At 37.3% G+C, this 20,566-nt stretch overlaps 1 pseudogene; it reads left to right on the top strand.

The window, feature by feature from the left end:
- The first annotated feature begins 498 nt into the window (after positions 1-498).
- On the top strand, positions 499-18,603 carry LOC100061791 (M-phase phosphoprotein 9-like; annotated as a pseudogene).
- The last annotated feature ends 1,963 nt before the right edge of the window (positions 18,604-20,566 follow it).

Raw genomic sequence — 20,566 nt, 5'->3', positions numbered from 1 at the left:
GGTGGGAGTCATCATCTGTAGTTGAATCCTCTGAAGGAGCTTTGGCCCATCTTCCCTGAGAAAAATAACCCCTATTTACTTGGGGGTGGGGGGGGGAATAAAACTGTCATTTGACAGAGTGGGAAAAAAAAAAAACCTTAGGAACTTATCAAAAATTTTGCATCAGCATCAGGTAGCTATCTTGTTGAACACAATGCCAAATTTATATTCTCTTTCTCACATCCAAATTTCAAAGTGAGAAATATATAGTTTGAACAAAACAATGGTTTTGGCTAGCCTCTCAGTATAATTATGCTTAATCTTCTTTGGCACAACTACTACTGTTCCTACATTTTAGGGTCTGGATAAATGACCACCTGTGCTAAACTAGACTCTCCAGAGAACATACACTTATTGAGGGATTCTCAACATAACTGTTCCATTAATGGGCTTCAGAGATTATATAAACCCCTAGAGATTTTATCCACTATTCATATAGAAGTCAGAATGTGAAGCTTCATGGTTGAAGAGTCTAAAGCTTCCTTCAGGTTATTGGGGTATGTGGGAGCCCAACAAACCCGATTGAACCACTTTATTGGCATTGATTTAATTTGTGCTGATTTAATTCTCTTTCCCTTAAAAACCTAACCTTATTGGTAAATTTTCCTTCTTTGATTTTGGGAATGGAGGGCTTGCCATGCCAGATAAGTTATTGTTCATGCCCAAGAGTTAGAGGTAAATTTTGACAACAGAAATATTATCAAGGATTCATAATTCATTTAGAGGAAACAAGTACTGTTGAAGTACTAGGAGAGAAATTCTCCATGAAAGTACTAACGACTCCTTGCTCAGGGCATACTCTAGATAGAAGAAAAGTTGCATGAAGGAAGTATCAGTGGTTTGCACTACTGCATCACGATAGCTGTATGCGCTCTGGAAAGTTATATATAACTGTACATGTATGTGTTAGGGTTATGATAGTATAATGATGGACCATGGATTCAGTAAAGCTGTGTTGATTTATTGGGTTTGTCATGCACAGGGCCAAATAAATAATGGGCTCAGAACTCTGAAAGCATGGGCAGAGCCACAGGTGGTGGAATTCTCCCTAAACTGACTTCACGTCCTGTCAGCCTGTGAAAACTCTAACTGAAAGCTATGGGACACTTTTAAGCCTGGAGTAACTATCATTGGCTTAATTTTACTTTACTACTGGAAAGCAAAATAGAGCAACAAAGAAATACACCCAAATACACATTTAAGCAGTGATCATTTTCGGTACGCCGAATTACTGCATTTTGTTTGAATCTCACTATTATAAAGTTTGTTTGAATCTTACGGAAATATTCATTGGATTTTCCTTTGAACAGAACCCCCCGTTCCCCCTCCCCCCACAAGAAGGACATTTCTCATAGAGGTATGCTTGCCCGACACTGTCTCATTTGCTTTTTTTTAATATTTACCTTTAACTTTTCAACATCTTTCTATTCTGGTTAAGAAAAGGGGGGAAAAAATCAAGGCTGAAGATGAGCCTATATCTTTCTATTTTAAGATCTTTTGAGTCTTATGTGAATTTATCCTTTTTCTACTTCTTTCACTTTGAGACCCAAACAATCTATGCCACCTTCCCTCTCTCTCAGTTTGCACTTGGCAGTATCTCTCTCTTGTTGTCTCTTTTCTTACTCCTTTTTTTCTCCATCCCACTCCACCGGTGCCATAACTTAAATCCATGAAGTGGGGATATTACTGCATGTTGAATAAGAGGAATACACTTTGGTGGAATGTACTTTCCTAGGAGTCTCCAGTTTTCAGCATTTTTTTAAATATTATTAGATAAACCTATTGTTGATGATAAATTTCTGTAAATATTTTCACAAAACTATGAAATGGAAGAAGATGTTCAAATGCTATTGAAGACACTGGCAAAAAGAAAAAGAAATGGCAGGAGGAACTATGTGTCTTGAGCTACTTCACCAGGTTTGTCTGTCTCTACAAGAGGATTTGCAAGATAATTGGGGCGAGGTAAAGGAGTAGAGATGGGATGTGAGAGGCAAGACATTTTATTCTTGGTTTCTTGTAGTTGATGGGACCCATTTCAGGTTCCTAGCCTCTATCAATTGAATTGTCTGTGCACATATTCACTCTTTCATGTATATATTTCTATATGTATGGTTTCTAGTCTCAAATATCACTGGGTCAGGAAAAATTGACCTTTGTCATTTTCCCCACAGGGTTGTTTTCTTTGAGGGTCCAAATTTGAAGCTGGATAATCAGGAGGCAGAAAAGAAATCCCTGGTTTCTGAGAGTGACCAGGATGGAGAGTGTGAATTGAGAACAGAGAAGACACTAAGGGAAACTTTCCACCTGCTGGAAGAGAGGTAAGGCCAGTGGCAACCCGTGACTGCGATTCATCTCTCAAATCAGACATCTATCTCTGTGTCAGAGGCCTCTGTGAAGGGAAAATTGCTCTCAACTTGGTCACACTAGGAAGTAAAAGTCATTTCCAATACTTGAAATTTGTCAAAGTTCTACTAAGCTGGAGAGTACAAATTTACTTGTTATTTGCAATGCTTATCTGGCTTGACCAGCAGCTGTGGCCTTAGGTTCACAGTAAAAATGAAACCCATGAGGTACAATAGGCTTCATCCTACCCAAATTTCCTCCCTTTATGAAAATGGACTGGACAGGAAAAAACACAGCATTTGTAGGATCAGCACAGCAGAGTTATCTCAGATGACATTCTGATAACCCCAAACCATGTAGCACATGGGACACGTGGTCATGAGGTCATGATAGGTGGGGTTGTTTATGCTTTGATAGTCACTTGCCCTCCCCCTGACCCCCATCCCAGGGGACTAGCCGTGGGACTAGCCCTCCTTCTCAGGCATCAATGCCACATCAGCACAAATTACTGTTTATTCAATAAACTTAACAATAAGTACAGAGTAACCTCATCCAGATTCTCATTTATCTTAGATCTGATATACTCTTATAAATTACCTGAGTTAATGTTTCACGGAGGATTTGACCAAAGATATAATCCCCAAGCATCCCTGAGGCTGGAAGAAAGGTCATGAACCAACTATCTCCCTCCCTCCACGTCTTATTTTTCCTTCTGCTTCTCCTGCTCTGCTTGCTCCTTCTCCTTGTCCTCTCTGTCACTCTGTGTCTCTGTTTCAAACTCAGGCTTTTTTCCTTTCTCAGAATTGCAATATGAAAGATTTCTCACAAATCTTAATTTTAGTCCATTGAGTTGTTTAGAATACCATGAGAGTTTATAGAGCATTTTCTTCAGGCCATTTACGAAAATATCTCTTTCCATTTGCTGCTTCTGAAATATCTATTTTATCCAACCCTATGCTGCACACAATTATATCGAAATTTTTGTACAATTAAACTTTTTTAAAATTTCCCCTCAGTAAGAAATTGTTTCAAAAATGCTGCATTCTTTGAAATAACCACTGCTTTCAAAGATCACCCAACGAATAACTCAGCAATTTTTTCCAAAGACTCATGATTCATGCATTACTAATATGTTTACCTTTCTTACAAATATTGAAATATTTTCAATGTACTGTAATGTCTTACACAGTGGACTCTATGCTTACTTGTTGCCAGAACATTTAGAAACTTAAGAACAATATTTAAGAAATGTCGTTTTGAAGGAAAGTTTAAGTTATATAGAGAGAATCCAGTGAAAATGATGTGAATTATATTAAAAGATGTCTGGATATTAAACTATTTCTTGCATTCTGTAATTAAAACCTATTTTTTAAACATTACTGTATTTGCTAATATTTTATGTAGATTTCTTGTATCCATACTCATATAATTTGCTCTTTGTTGCAACCGTTTCTCTGGGTTTTGGCACTAAAGTCAGCCTGCCTTCATGAAATCAAAAAGGGATTTTACAATATTTTAAACACTCTTGGAATTCTGTAGTTCTCTAAAGGTTAGATAGAACTCAGCTATGAAGCTGTGTCTTGGGGATTTTATTAATAACAGGACTTTTTAATAACCTAATTTTTTCTATTATATTTCCTTTTCTCAACCTTTCTGTTCTTCTTGGGTCAATTTAGTCATTTATCTTGTGCTAGAAAAACTATCTACTTCCTCTCTGGTGTCAAATTCACCATCTTTATATTCCTTGTAAATAGGGTAACCGTATAATGGATTGTTTAACCTAAACCTTTTGAGCTCCAATTTGTCCACATCCTCACCACCATATTTGTTATTTTATTTTTTTAGTATTAGTCATCTTAATGGGTGTGAGGCAGTATCTCATTGTGGTTTTGATTTGCATTTCCTTAGGGATTAGTGATGTTAAGCATCTTTTCATGCGCTTGTTGACCATCTATATATTATTTTTGGAGAAATGTCTATTCAAGTCCTTTGCCCATTTTTTTAATCAGTTGCTTGTTCTTTGTTGAGAAGTTTACTCCTTTGTTTAGTTTGGTTTTCTATCTTACTTATTTTAGCTTTCATATTTAATATTTTTTAATTTCTTAACATGGACAGTGAATACTTTTATTAAGAGTTTTTCTTCATGAGCACATTTAAGATTACAAACATCCCTGGGAGGGTAGCTTTTGCTCTTCCCTGTGGTTTTCTCACTGACTGGCTGCTCTGAGGAACTCAAGGGTGGATTTGGAAGCATCTAACTGTTGTTCCAAACTGTTTTTTTCCTTTTCCTATGTTAAGGAGATGCAATCACCATCCACCCTGGACCAGACCAAGTCTCACCACAAGAGCTATGCCTATGACCTTGCTTTATTTTTAATGCTGAGATCTCTCCAAGAGGAGCTTAGGCCTTATGACCATAACATGCAGTGTATATGGAAGCATGTTTTCTAACTGAGCCTGCGCAAGTGAAGACTTGCCTCTCCCTTTTGAATGTTCATTCTCCATCTGAAATAAATGTCCCTGCTTCCCTTTGTCCAGGGACACCATGACTTTGGAAATGATTCTCATGGTCTCCTCTTTACTTCAAATATACCATACTTTGTGAGACAACTATTTCTGATGGAGAGTCTTATTTAACTCGCCAAGAGGCAACCCACTTCGGTTTGGTAACAGTTTTTGATATAAAATGTTAGTGATTTTCATTGCATTTTAAATATTTTGTAACTCAGTTTTGATTATTACTTTTCCAAAGATTATCTACAAATGTATTTCTTAGTCTCTATAGCAAGTGATTGCTTGCTTGCCTGGTTTGTTTTTGTTTTTGTTTTTTTTGTGTGTTTGGATCAGGGAATAAAATCCTTTGATCTTTTTTTGTATTATATTGACTATGATCAGAGATTGTGGACAGTAAAATCGATACTTTATAGAATATGTGAAAGTTTCATTTGTGACCACATACATATTTTGTAAATGTAGGCTCATTTAAACTTTTAAATTGTGTGTTGCTCTCATTATTGACTTTTTCTTACGTGCTTACTCAATGCTGTAACTTTTTAAGGCACTTCTCCTTGTGTTTCTAATGCTCTTCTAGTGTTTATATATTTATCTTTTCTGATGTAGTATAAAGTATATCTTGATAAATTACACCTTTTATTGCTGTATATTATGTAATGTTGCTCTTTAACCAATTTACTCTGTTTAACATTAAATAACATCTCGTATTGATCTCACAACTCCTAATTTGTTTGAGTACATTTTCCATGTCCCTCTTCATTTTGCCCATTCCTTTACTTTTGACATCCTTTAATATCTTGTTTTAAATGTTTCCTGTAAGTTGTATGAAGTTGAGTGGGTTTTTTTTAACCCAGTCTGATAGTCTGTGTTTTAATGAGAGAATTCAGCCTGTTTATGTTGTGTAATAACTAATGTAAGTGATATTATTTCGGGTTTACCTCATATAAATTATTTAATTATTTCATTGTAGAAGCATCTTAGTATAAGTAGTAAAAGCACAGATTCTGGAACCACACTACCCTGGCTAAAATTTCAATTCTACCACTTGAGATCTGGGCACATTATTTAATATCTTCTGCTTCAGTTTTCTCATTTGTAAAATATGTAGTACCTCCCGTAAGGGATTTTAGTGAGAATTAAATGAGTTAACATAGTAAAGTACTCTATAACTTTTGGCTAACCTTATTTACTTTTGCCTTCTTTTCTATATTTTGCTAATTTGACCAACAACTCCTATTTCTTTCTTTTTTATTTAGGAGCCCTACTCTATTTTTTTTTTGTCCTATTAATTGTTGTGTTGGTTTTCACATGGTTCAGAATAATATATTTAAGACAAAACCTAAATATTTCCCCACATCCAAACATTTAATTTCCCATCTCATAAAAGCATATTTTGAATATTTACATTTACTCATTCTGTACTTCTCCTTGATATACGTGCTCAGATCCAAACTTTGAAATGCTCTTCTTGCCTTTCTCTCCATCAACCAATATACAGGTTTTTCTTATGGTTAAAAATCAACATAAAAACTTTCCTTACTGTATACCACCTATATTTTAAGAATTCTTAGATATAACTTCTATTACACATCCACAAACTGCTTATTCTATCCATTTAAATTTAAATGTGTATATATTGTTATATATTATATCTAAATGTGTCGGTGTCGCAATCCAATGTACACATTAGGATAGATGCGGAGAGGGCTGATGGCCACTCTGAGTTTATTATAACCAGTGTTTCAGTATATGCATAGCTTACATCTGTTAAACATACACGGGTGTTCTGGATGAAGTAATTAGCAAATGCCAAGAATTCTTAGTGATTTCTCAAGGAGCCCTCCCTGGGCCTCTCTTTTGATATTATCATGTTATTGCTGTGCTCCTATATTTTTATCTCGGAGCAGGTAAGGTCTCTTAGGCCCTCCTGCTCCTGATATTGATATTGTTTCTCCATCTGTGCCCCCTGGCAGCCGCTGCCTGGCTTAGGTTGCCCCCCACTGGAGGTCTTACCTGTCATTGGCTAACCGGCCTTCTCACCTCCGGGTCACAGTTTGTTGGCAAGCCTTTTCCAGTGATTATTAACCCTTCCTGTGTCAGGGGCGGCTACAAAATGTAATATATGTTATATGTAAGTAAATTTAATATATAAATTATATATACATATAATATATAAATAGCTATATGAATAAATTTTAAAGATATATATGACCATTGCCCATCCTGCTTTCTCTTTATTTTTTCTATCTTGAAGTTTCTGTTCTGGTTTATTTATAATTAGACACTGTCCTTTTAAAGACTTTTTTCTTACCAGACAGTGTTGACACATATTCTCTTACATCAGTGGTTCCGTAAGTAGAGATATTTGGAAAGTCTCACCAAAGTCATGGAACACATTCATGTAAGACTATATTTAATGGCAATACACATTGCAGCAAGGGAAACAGAGTGCAGGCGAGTATTGGGAGACCTCTCATGGAAGTTCTCCAGGGTCCTTTATTTGCGCATTAACCACACTCTATCTCCAGACTGAACCACCAAGATCTGTTGAGGGACTGTTAGCTTCAGGATAGCTCAAAGCATAAGTTCCCAGAGATGTTTTTACATTGTCTAGCCACATAGTCAAGCCATGATTTTTAACAGGTTAGCCAGTTGATAACCACCTAAATAAATGGACCCTGGGGGTTGCCACAGTGTTTCAGACTTTTAATAGCTCATCCAATATTCCATTGCCTTATCTTGCCAAGAATCAAACCAGACATCTAGACATCTCAAGAAATAAAGACAGAGCTCTTCCAGTCCAGTCCAGCTGTAAATCAACTCTATTCTCCACACATATTTGCATTTCTTTGAAAATATATCTTTCATCTTGACTGGTAACTAGTAACCTACGCAGGCATATCTTTCTTGAGTTGCAAAACTATTCTCCCAGTAGTCTGTAAATAGCTCCACACTGTCCTCTTCTTCCAGAATTGCAAGGGAGAAGTCTGGTTCATTTCCTTTGTAAGTTACTCTTTACTTTTCCTCATGATTTTTAAGATTTTCCTCTTTAGTACCGCAGTTCAGATCTTTTACTAAGAGAGGGATAATTGTAAGTGTTTCTCTCATTGATTCCACTGGAATTTCTGAGTCTTTTAAATCTATAGGCTCAGGGGATTTTGCTTTTTTGTCAGCTCACAAAAATATCCTCCTAACACTTGTTTTATTATTTACTCCCTCTTTATGTTTCTTTATCTCCTATAGCTCAGGCTTTCTTCTTGACAGAGAGAGAAAGTCTGGCTTCAGTTTTTTCCAACCCTGTTATTGGCCATGCTTACTGTTCAATCTAGATCTTGTTAGATTGTTGGTCCCAACAATTGTGTGTCTCCAGAGGGTTAAACCAGTTGACATGAGTATAGAGAGGAAAGAGGAGGCCTGCAACCCATCTTCCTAGGATTCACTTGAATTCATGTACTGAAAATGTGAAGAAAGTGGTGCCTCCCTCAGTTCTCAAAGAGAAAATGGTGCCTTCCTCAGTTCTCAAGGAGTCTACAGATTTTGTAGGAAATCTATCAGTCATCGCACTGAAGCAATTGTTACCAATCATCCAACATTATGCTTTTTATCTTTGACCTAAAAGGCATTAGGATCTTATTTACTTTTTGGCCAAAATTCTCTTCTACAGAAGAAGATATAACTTTTCAAAGGGAACTTTTAAATTAGAAAGATAGTATACGAAGAATCTTGGAGCTTAAGAAAAAGGTTATTAGAAAGTCAGGAGAGGTGGAATAAACACACTGTTTCCTATCTGAAGCCATTCTCATACTTTTATGGTTTCCCTCATAAAGAAGGTTTAGCTTCAGAAATAAAGTATACTTTTACGTTACAATCTAAACTTACTTTCCAGCAATAAGACAGATCAGTTACCCTGCAAAACCCTCCTGGTACAAAACATCAACAAATGAAGGAAAGAATACTTTTAAAAATGAATTAAGCACATAGCTGTAATACTAGGAAAATATGTAATAACAATAAGTTTAGAGGCCTAAAACAATAAAACGGGAAGAACACACTGTATTCAGAGAGAACAAGTTATTGTCCAGATTCGAGTTGAGTGAAACATCTTCACTGGAGACCAGAGCCCTTTTACTTCTTGTACAATGAGGTCCCTTAAACTCCACCAAGAAGTGAGATGTCATCTGGTGGAGAGAACAGGAAAGAGGAAGAATCCTGGCTCAGTGTTAAGATCTTCCTCCAGAAGACAGTATCTTAAACAAAGAATTCTAGTAAATTCAGAGAAGCTGGGATTCTGCTAACTGGCTACTTCAACCTCCTCCCTCCAAATGCCCCTCCTATCTTGCTAAAGATCAGGGTTTAAAAAGCAGAAATATTATCATGTAGCTTAAAGAGTATAAATCAATTGTTTGGAACAGACTTTTCTGAATACCTTCTGAGCTTCCTGAAAAAAAAAATTATCTTGGATCATTTAGATTCACTTTTAGAAGTCTGGGTAAAGACATATGCTTACACAAATTAGGTTTTCAATGGTTCAGGAAATGTGATTCAGTGTTAATTTGACCATAAACCATTTCTCTTACACTACTGATATATTTTATTTGTAAATGAATAGTATATGATGATATCACTCAAGAATTAGAAATATTACATTAATTTTGGAATCTTGGCATCAGAGGTCTATACTTCATCTCTAGTGAGAGTTGGGGACAATCTCTGGTGAGGGAAGTCAGCCTCAGTCTCTCACCAAAACCTACTGCCAGGTCCAAGGTCTCCAGGTTCCTGAGATCCAGGGTGGCTTTGGCCACAGGGCTGCATGCAAACGTATTGTCACAGCTCTAGCTATGAATCTCATTCCTCTACCACCACCCCCCACCCATTTCCCACAGCCTCTAGGAAAAAGTGTCTTCACCATCCGGTTGGGAAGCCCTGGGCCTCCCCAAGCCAGGCCCTCCATCTCCGATATCCTGCAACAGAGAGCCCTGGTTGGAAGGCTCCCAGCACAAGTCTGGCTTCTGGACTGCCCAGATGGGGAAGATGTCAGATGTTTCCGGCTTCTCGTCACCCTTGATGCTCAGATGGTCACTTAGAGAAGATTCCTGTATCCTCTGAGGAGCCCTCTCCCCAACTTACCGTTCTTCCTGTGCACCTCCTCTCGTTTTGCCCTTGTCTATACCGTTCTCATTTGTCTAAGAGTGCATTTGGTATCAAAACAAGCGTGTGATTTTTTAACAAAAAAAAAAATCTATCCAAAAATAACATGGAACTAATACACTGCTTTGATAATTTTCATAAGTTTGAGTTAATTACTCATCTAATAACCTGAAACTCCCATCTCCTGAGTAGTCTTGGCCATTCACAGCCCCAGCATAATTGAAAAATGTAGACACCAGTCTGGAGGTGTAATCTGAGATATAACTCCATCGGCATCCTACACCTCTTACCCTGTATCAGGGAAATTCTCTTACTGCCATCTGTATTAGTTTGCTCAAAATGTCACAACAAATATCATACACTGGGTGACTTAACTGAAATTTGTTTTCTCACAGTTATGGAACCTGGAAGTTCAAGATAAGTTGTCAGCAGGTTTAGTTTCTTCTGAGGCCTCTCTACTTGGTTTGCAGGTGGCCACCTTCTTTCTCACTGTGTCCTCACATGGTCTTTGTATACTGAATCCCTAGTGTGTCTCTGTATGTCCAAATCTCCCCTATTTATAAAAACATCAGTCAGATTAGATTAAGCCCCACCCTAACGGCCTCATTTTGATTTAATTATCTCTTTAAAGGCCTTGTCTCCAAATACAGTCACATCCTGAGGTACTGGGTGTTAGAAAGCTTCAGCATATAGATTTGGAAGAGACACAATTTAGCCCATAACGCCATCTCCATATATAAGCTTCTATGCAGTAATAAAATATCTTCCCCATTCTCCTTATAATTATTTATTTAAAAAAAAAAGGAGGCCAGAGAAGATGATACTAGTAGTTTTCTTCAATATTCCATGAAATCATTAAGGCAGGGTTTTTGACTCTTCTTTTGCTATGAAGCCTAACTTTCATTTTGTTTCTGGTGCATGTATGCTTAATGTGTTTTAGATGTAAGCATAGAAGGCTGTGGAGAGAGAAAGGGAGTGGTTTTAAAACTTCCTGAAACAACTTAGACCAAAACAGCCATGTGAAAATTCTTCTATGTAGCTTTGGAGAAGAAATTTTAGGAGAAGAAAGAGTGGAGAGAATAGGGAAGGAAATCAGATCACATTTTTGTCTGAACTTTAAGATGGGTACTGTTGTGGGCTGAATTGTATTCCCCAAAAAGATATGTTCAGGTCTTCAACCCTGATATCTGTGTATGAGACCTTTTTGGAAATAGCATCTTTGCAGATGTAATCAATTTAAAATGAGGTCATACTGGATTAGGGTAGGTCTTAATCCAATGGCTAGTGTCCTTATAAAATGAAGGAAATTTGGACACAGAGAGAACACGTTGTGATGACAGAGGCAGAGACTGGAGTGCCATGGCTATAAGCCAAGGAACTAGAAATGCCAAGGATTGTTGGCAACCACCAGAAGCTAGGAAGAATCCTCCATCAGAGCCTTTAGGGAGAGCATGGCCCTGTAGACATCTTGATTTTGGCTACTGAAACTCCAGAACTGTGAGAGAATAAATTTCTGCTGTTTTAAACCATCTGGTTTGTGGCAATTTGTTCCATCAGCCCTAAGAAACTAATACAGGCACCCAACACATATCAGCTCTATTTTGATTAAGAATGACCCTTCAATTTCTTCACTACTTCCAAATGCAGCTTGACTTTAAGTTTTTTTACATAATTAATAACAGAACTCAAAAGGTTGGACTTCCATTAGGTAAATGCTACTCCTTCAAAGCAAAATCTTTTGCACCATCACTCCTGTGACAGAGAAAATGGAACTAGGAGAACAGAGTTTGTATTCAAATAATATTCATCTGTCAGCTGAGTTTTCAGTCAAGTCATATTACTTTAGCATTTTCCCATGACAACCTTCAAATCTCCACCAATTTAACAATTTGGCGGGGGGGTGGGGGGGTCTGTTATTTAATGTTGAATTGTATTTGGAGAAAAAGTATAGCTGTTGAAATAATTCTAAATTCCTAAAGCTGCCTTAATTCTTATATTTGCCTCTGGCTCCCAAGCCCTCAATGTTCCCTGAACCCCTACACCTCAAGTTATTGTCTGCACAGCAGGCAAACCATAGTTCTCTTCCTCAGAGGCTCGTTGGAACCATGCTGAGCTAGGAGAGAAAATCAGACTTCAGGAAGACTTGGAACCTTCCCACACATTACCACCTTCAATTCTGTACACCCTCTAGAGCAAAGAGTTCCAAACTTAATCATCAAAACCATCCAGAACTCATGAATAAAATGCAAATCTCTTGGCCCCACTGTTGACCTATTCAGATAACATCTCTAGAGAAAGTATTTAGGAATGTGGATTTTTTACAAACTTCCTTGTATATAAAGACCAGTCACATTTTGGAAATACTACCAGAAAAGAATTTTCTCCAAAATCACCAGATAATTGAATATTCAGGAAGTTTGGCAGTCATTTCCACAGTTTTTGATTTGTTTGACATTAACTAAACTATTTTGTGATTACTTACTTTCCTTATTAAAGAATATTGTGTCTGTGCACTGAACTGTTTTTATTTTTCCATAAAGTTTTCGTTATCATAGAAGGATGTTATTCTCAATAATGTTACTCTTAATTTTTAAAAATGCTCTGTAAACTCCTCCTTTCCTTATTTTTTCTGGTTATTTAGCATATTATAACTCTTGATTTGGGTGTATTTAGCTTTTATCAGACAATTTTATTGAATTATTGTATTAAACCTAACTTTTTTTCTCATTGATGATTTTGGCTTTATCTTTTAATGTAGAAGCTAAGAACATGAACTCTGAAATGCATTTACTAGGTTCAAGTTCCAGTTTGAGGAATTTGTTAATTTATCTGTGCTTGAGTTTCCTTGTCTGTAAAATTGAGATAATAGCATCAACTACTTCTTTATGGGAATTCAATGTGTTAATAAGTAGAACATCCTTAGGACAGTGTCTGTTCTATGGTAAGTACTTAGCAAATTATCCTTTTACGGTGCTATATCAAGATAATGACAAGTTTATCTTTTCCTTATTATTTTTCTTAAAAAAAATCAAATGCATTATGTGGGAAAAATGACTTTTCAACTAATCATCTTTCATATAGCTCCAAATAAATAAGAGGTGGATGGAAAGGCATTTGTGGCAGAAGCTACTTGTTTATCTTGTGATTCTCTGCTCTGCAAATCAAGCAACTTCTGTAAAAGTCTGTTTTTTGTGTGTTTGCTTTTCACTTTCAAACTGAGTCTAATGTGTGCAGCAGCCTTTAAGTAAGGTAGGGTTAGATTTCAGATTTTAAACTATTTATTTTTAGAATCTTTCCCCCCTCTCTGCCTTCTCACTGGCACCATAGCTCATTCCAAGACCACAGCAAAAAAGAACAAAAAAAACCTAAAAACAAATTGTTGACATAAGAGCAAGACAATGAGATTCTCATGCAGAGCCATATTTTTCTCTCCCAATGTCTCAATAAGAATAAATACTCTAGGGCGACCAGTCACCCTAGTTTACCAAAGTCTATTCCATTAATAGCACTGAAAGTCCCATTTCTCAGGAAATCACTCCCTGCGGTGCAAAAAATCCAGGTTTTTGAAAATGGATATGAAAGATTGGAGAAAAAGTACAAACCTCATATGATGATAGAAAATATAGAGGCTGGAAGCAACACTGTTTTGAATGTAAAATGAATGTGGCATTATCTGCCTCTCATAGTCACTGTTGATGTTTCCCCAACCACTGATATGCACAGCCATGATCTGTGGCTCACAAAAATGGACCATCTATTATTTCATTGCGCTAAGCGATGCTGCTTAAATGTGCAACTTATGCATGTTGTAATCATAAATATTAACAATCCATCTTTGGCTCAGCTAATTATCATGCTCTGTATTAAGATAGTGTGTTACTTTGATTTTTGACCTTGTGAATATTTTTATTATGTTTTATAAGGGATCAGATAATGAAAATGAAAATGGTTACAATACTATGTTAGTCAGTTGGGGCTGCTATAGTAAGATACCATAGACTGGGTGGCTTAAACAACAAACATTTATTTCTCATAGTTCTGGATGCTGAAGTCTGAGATCAGAGGGCCAGCATGGTCAGGGTCTGGTAAGATCAGTCCTGCTGGTTTATGCATGACTGCCTTCTAGCTGTATCCTCATATGGTGGAGAGAGAGATTTTGTCTCCTCCCTTTTTTAAGGGCATTAATCCCACCATGAGGGTGGAGCCCTCATGAACTATCCTAACTCTAATTACCTCCCAAAGACCCTACCTTCAAAAACCATCATACTGAGGATAAGGGCTTCAACATATGGACTTTGGGAAGGTACATTCAGTCCATAGCAAATACCAAGGCCAGCATCGCCGAGATATCACCAAAATAAGATGGCTAAATGGCTGTTGTGTTAATGACAGATGAAAGGACACGTGTAACTGGATTAGGGAGTTAACCAAAACAGAGCATACTGCACAATATACAGGAAATAATCTAGGGTTAAGCATGGTGGAGAAAAGGATATAAAAGCACATACGGAGACTGAATTCACCAAAACAGGTTATATTCACAGAATATGAGTAGTTTAACATCTAGACATCATTTAATGTAATTTATTATATCAACAATATATATTTATTGGAGTCTCCACCAGTCAGAATTAAAGTTTCTTTTCTTTTCTTTTTTCTTTTTTTTTTTTTTGGTGAGGAAGATTGGCCCTGAGCTAATATCTCTTGCCGATCTTCCTCTTTTTTTTTTCACCCCAATGCCCCAGTACATGGTTGTATATACTAGTTGTACATCCTTCTAGTTTGCTACATGGGACACCACCTCAGCATGGCTTGAAGAGTGGTAGGTCCACACCCAAGATCCAGATCACGAACCCCAAGCCACCAATCAGAGTGTGTGAACTTAACCACTGCACCACAGGGCTGGCCCCTAAAGTCTCTTTTATAGAGGCATTTCTCAAAGTTAGATGTTGCCCTCAGACTTCTAACTGTGCTAGTAACAAATAAGCACAGGGCCAATGTAGAAAGCATTAACATATATTCACAATGTTTCAGTATTTGAAAGGAAAAGAAAATGTGTTAGTAATGCACCAATTATAAGTCACTGAAAGAAAATTCACAGATATTTCCAGTTGGTCGATCTAAAAGCAATGGTCACTTAAGAAAATGAAGCATGTTGGAAACAAGTTCTTCCTGGAGGAAATGAAAAAAAAAAGTTCAAATTATTTGTACAGCTTTTGTGTATTTATGGGCAACTGGAGGCCGGGATAAAATACAACTTCTGAAACACAGTGTGAAAAGAAATACTTTCATAATTGGTCAAAGAGTGTGTTCTGTACACTACCGTAGTATTCTAAAGAATGACTCAATGGACTAAGATTAAGATTTGTAAGAGGACTTTCTCATCACAATACTAAGAGATGCTGTGTGTTAAGAAGAGAGAGACACACATATACAGAGAGAGAGAGAGAGAGTGACAGAGAGAAGGACAAGGAGAAGGAGCAAGCAGAGCAGGAGAAGCAGAAGGAAAAGTCAGAGGTGGAGGAAGGGTGAATAGCTAGGTCATGGCCTTTCTTCCAGCCTCAGGGAAGCCTGAGTATTTTACCTTTGGTTAAATCCTCCTTGAAACATTAACTCAGATAATTTATAAGAGTACATCAGATCTAAGATAAATGAGAATCTGGATGAGGTTACTCTGTACTCATTGTCAAGTTTATTGAGTAAACAGTAATCTGTGTTGATGTGGCATTGACACCAGAGAAGGAGGGCTGGTCACATATGCCTGGGATGAGGGTCAGGGGGGCATGTGGCTATCAAAGCATAAACACTTAAAGCTCCAGCATCTCGTCGCAGCTGTGAGCTGAGATGGTCTGAGCCAACTCAACCCCGCCTTTCATGACCTCATGACCACAGGTGTACCATGTGCCACATGACTTTGGGATATCAGAATGTCATCCTGGGATAACTCTGCACTGCTGTTCTTACAAATGCTGCTTTTTCCTGTCCAGTTCATTTTCATAAAGAGAGGAAATTTAGGCAGGATGAAGCCTGTTGTATCTCATGGTTTACATTTTTTATTTTGAGGAAGATTAGCCCTGAGCTAACATCCGCCACCAATCCTCCTCTTTCTGCTGAGGAAGACTGGCCCTGAGCTAACATCCGTGCCCATCTTCCTCTACTTTATATATGGGACCCCTGCCACAGCATGGCTTGATAAGCAGTGTCATGTCCGCATCCTGGATCCAAACCGGCAAACCCCGGGCCACTGAAGCAGAAGGTGCAAACTTAAAGAGTCTGAAGCATTCATCAGATTATCAGGGGCATGTGTGAGCCAAAGAAACCAGATCTAATCACTTGCTTTGCATCGATTGTATTTGTGCTGATTTAATTTGCTTTCCTTTAAGTTTAAAGATCCTGTGATATTGTCTAAGATTAGGCAGAACCTGAAGGAAAAGCATGCTCAACACATAGCAGATCTTCGAGCTTATTATGAATCAGAAATAAATAGTCTGAAACAAACTGGAGGCAAAATAAATTTCTGCAGTTGAAGATTGGAAGAAAACCAATCAAATTCTTATAGACAGATGTGGCCAATTAGATAGTGCTGTAAATGAAGCTGCTAGTCGTGTGAGAACACTTGAAAATAAGAATAACTTACTGGAAATAGAAGTGAATGAGTTCAGAGAACGCTTCAATGCAGCCAGCAGTGCCTCCAAAATTTTGCAGGAACAAATTGAGGAAATGAGAACAAGTAATAAAGAAAAAGACAATACCATCATGTGACCAAAATCTAGACTGCAGGATTTAGAAGAAGCCTTTGAGAATGCTTACAAACTCTCAGATGAGGAAGAAGCTGGACTGAAACAAGAAAACAAAATGTTTCAAGATCTTTTAGGAGAGTATGAGTCCCTTGGAAAAGAACCCGAAAAGCGTGAAGGATACATTATACACAACTGAGAACAAATTGCTTGATGCACATACTCAGATTTCTGATTTGAAAAGAACAATGTCAAAACTTGAAGCTCAGGTCAAGCAAGTGGAGCATGAAAATGTGTTAAGTCTTCGTCATAATTCTAAAACTCCCATGAGAGCTTCAAGTGCCAACACACTAGCAACCTCAGATGTCAGCAGGCGGAAGTGATTGATACCAGGAGCAGAGTATTCCATCTTTACTGGCCAGCCTTTGGACGCCCAGGACAGTAAAGTGGATAACCAGCCGGAGGAGACCTGTGTTCCTGGGTACCATTCTCCTCCGGAAAAGGATTCTTCACCTGGAAGTACACCAACAAGCTTATTGATAAACAGAGAGACTTCAGACACCAATCATGAAAGCTTTGAAAGAACTTGATGAAGAAAAAGTATTTAAAAATTGGGGCACACAAACAGAGAAAGAGGACACCTCATATATGAATCCTCAGCAAAGTGAAACTTCAGTCAATGCAAGTCGGTCCCCAGAGAAATGTGCCCAGCAAAGACAAAAGAGATTTAATTCTGCTTCACAGAGATCGTCATCTTTACCACCTTCAAATCGTAAATCAAGTACTCCAACAAAAAGAGAGATTATGTTAACACCAGTGACTGTGGCTTATAGTCCAAAGCAATCCCCTAAAGAAAATTTGTCTCCAGGATTTAGTCATCTACTTAGCAAAAATGAAAGCAGTCCAATTCAATTTGATATACTTTTGGATGATTTAGATACTGTTCCTGTGTCTATGTTACAACATACCAACCCAAGAAAACAACTTCAGTTTCTTCCTCTAGATGGCTCAGAAGAAAAAAAATATTTTGAAAGAACCACTGACACCCGTGTTAATCATAGCTCTTCCCTCGAACTATTGCCAAATGGAGTGAAGAAACCCTCTGTGAGACCAGCCTGGGAGAAGAGTAAGTCGATTAGCTATAAACAGTGTCAGCCTGCTTGCGTAGCACCACGTGGTGATGATTTTGAATATACAGCAAAAATTAGGACCCTAGCGGAAACGGAACGGTTTTGTGACGAACTCACAAAAGAAAAGGACCAGATTGAGGCAGCACTAAGTCGAATGCCTTCTACTGGAGGACAAATCACTTTGCAGACAAAATTAAATCAGGAAGCTTGGAAGAGCATTTGGAAAGGATTAATCAAGAACTGGGCTCAGTTCGCATGACTTTGAAGAAATTTCATGTTTTGCGCACCTCTGCAAATCTCTGAGATTTGTAGCCATTAAATTTTGAGACATTTTTGTTTGCGCTAATGTATAATTATGCACTCAGAAAAGGCAAACTATTTTGCACTGTTTATAAGCCTTCAAACAGTAGTTTTACAATCATGCTTTTCTTTACGCTTGCTATTTTATACTTCAAATGGCCACATATTTTCAAGATATTTTTGTTATGCTCAGGAATCTCCTGTATATTTTACTATTTAAAAAGTGTTATTTTTAAATAGTATATGTCTCCATTTATATCAAGAATAAGGAAACGTGGACAGTGGAGGCAGCTTGTTTCTAAATAGTGTTATCCCTTTACAATTAACATTGCACACCAATTTTATAAACTTGTTCTACATTGTGAATATGATTTTTTAGAAAATAAATGCATAAGAACAGCTTTCATAATGATAGACTAATAAAAATATACAATTAAATTATATTTATTATTCAATCCTACCTAATTTAAAAGTTAGAAAATTGTATTATTTTATTACCCATTTCTTTTTCATGTTTGTGTATTCTCCAGGGTAGTAGAACTTTTGCCGATTTCAAGTATTAGAAATGACTATCTTTTACTTCCTAGTGTTAGCAAGTTGAGAGCAATTCTCCCTTCACGGAGGCCTCTGACACAGAGATAGATGTCCGTTTTGAGAGATGAATCGCATTCACAGGTTGCCATTGGCCTTACCTCTCTTCTAGCAGGTAGAGAGTTTCCCTTAGTGTCTTCTCTGTTCTCAACTCACACTCTCCACCCTGGTCACTCTCAGAAACCAGAGATTTCTTTTCTGCCTCCTGATTATCCAGTTTTAAATTTGGCCCTTCAAAGAAAACAAGCCCAGTGGGGAAAATGACAAATGTCAGTTTTTCCTCACCCGGTTATATTTGAGACTAGAACCTATGCATATAGAAATGCATACATGAAAGAGAGAATATGCACATAGAAAATTCAATTGACAGAGGCTAGGAACCTGAAATGGGTCCCATCAAATACAAGGAACCAAGAATAAAATGCCTTGCCTCTCACATCCCATCTCTACTCCTTTGCCTCACCCCAATTATCTTGCGAATCCTCTTGTAGAGACAGACAAACCTGGTGAAGTAGCTCAAGACACATAGTTCCTCCTGCCATTTCTTTTTCTCTGCTGACATCTCCAAAACTTTCGAACACCTTCCATTTCATAGTTTTGTAAAAACTTTACAGAAATTCATAGCCAACAACAGGGTTACATGATAAAAATGCTGAAAACTGGAGCTTCTTAGGAAGTAATATTTTACTAAAGAGTATTCCTCTTATTCAACATGCAGTAATAACCTCAATTCATGGATTAGGGTTATGACACCAGTGGGGTGGAATGGAGAAAAAAGGAGTAAAAAAAATAGATAGATAACAAAGAGAGAGGGAGAAATTGCCAGGCACAATCTGAGAGAGATGAGAATTGGCATAGGGTATTCAGATCTTAGGGTGAAACATAAGGAGGAAGAATTTAAATTCATGCAAGACTAAAAGCTCTTAAAATTAAGATATAAGATATAAGATTCAGTCTTGATATTTTCCTTTCCTTAACCAGGATACAAAAGTGTTGAAAAAGTCATCAAATAAATATTAAGGATTCTAAATACAACAGATAAAGGATAAACTAAATTCTAATGAATGAGACAATGTCATGAAAAGCATACCTTTGTGGGAGATATCCTCTCTTTGGGGTATGTTCAAATGAATGTCCAATGGATGATTCTGGAAGATAAAATTCAGAAAATTTTTATTTTGGTGAGATCTTTTAACATAAGGGAGCCATTCAGATTTATTCGACAAAGTAGATGACTAAATCTGGCATTTGCGTGTGTCTCTTTTTTGCTAAATATTGCTGCTCAGAAGATAAAGTGAAACTAAGGCTATAGTTATCCCTTCAGACTTAAATTTTATCCAATAGATTTTAGTTGGAACATTCACAAGCAATTAGGCATTGAAGTCAAGTTGGAGAGAGTTCCAAAGTCATGGCTTTGCCTGAGTGCTACTAGGATTTTGTGCCCAATATGGGGCTCATGACAAACTCAACACAGCTGCAGTGAACTCATGCTCCATCCTTATCCTACCACAATTCTCACAAATACATTTATGGTCATATTTAATTTTCTAGAGTTTACACAGCTATAAGTAGTGAAGTAGTTCAAGCCACTAATACTTCCATCATGCAGCATTTCCTCCACCTAAAGCATACCCTGAACATGGAGTCACTAGCCCCTAGTCACTAACTACTAGTCACTTTCGTGTGTCCAATTTGAATTTTCATTTAGCATCTCGAGGATGCTTGTTTGCCCTAAAAGAATTATATAACCTTGGTAATAGTTTT

This window comes from Equus caballus, chromosome 6 (assembly GCF_041296265.1).
Source record: "Equus caballus isolate H_3958 breed thoroughbred chromosome 6, TB-T2T, whole genome shotgun sequence".
NCBI lineage: Eukaryota > Metazoa > Chordata > Mammalia > Perissodactyla > Equidae > Equus > Equus caballus.
This window is presented reverse-complemented; position numbering and strand designations above follow the sequence as displayed.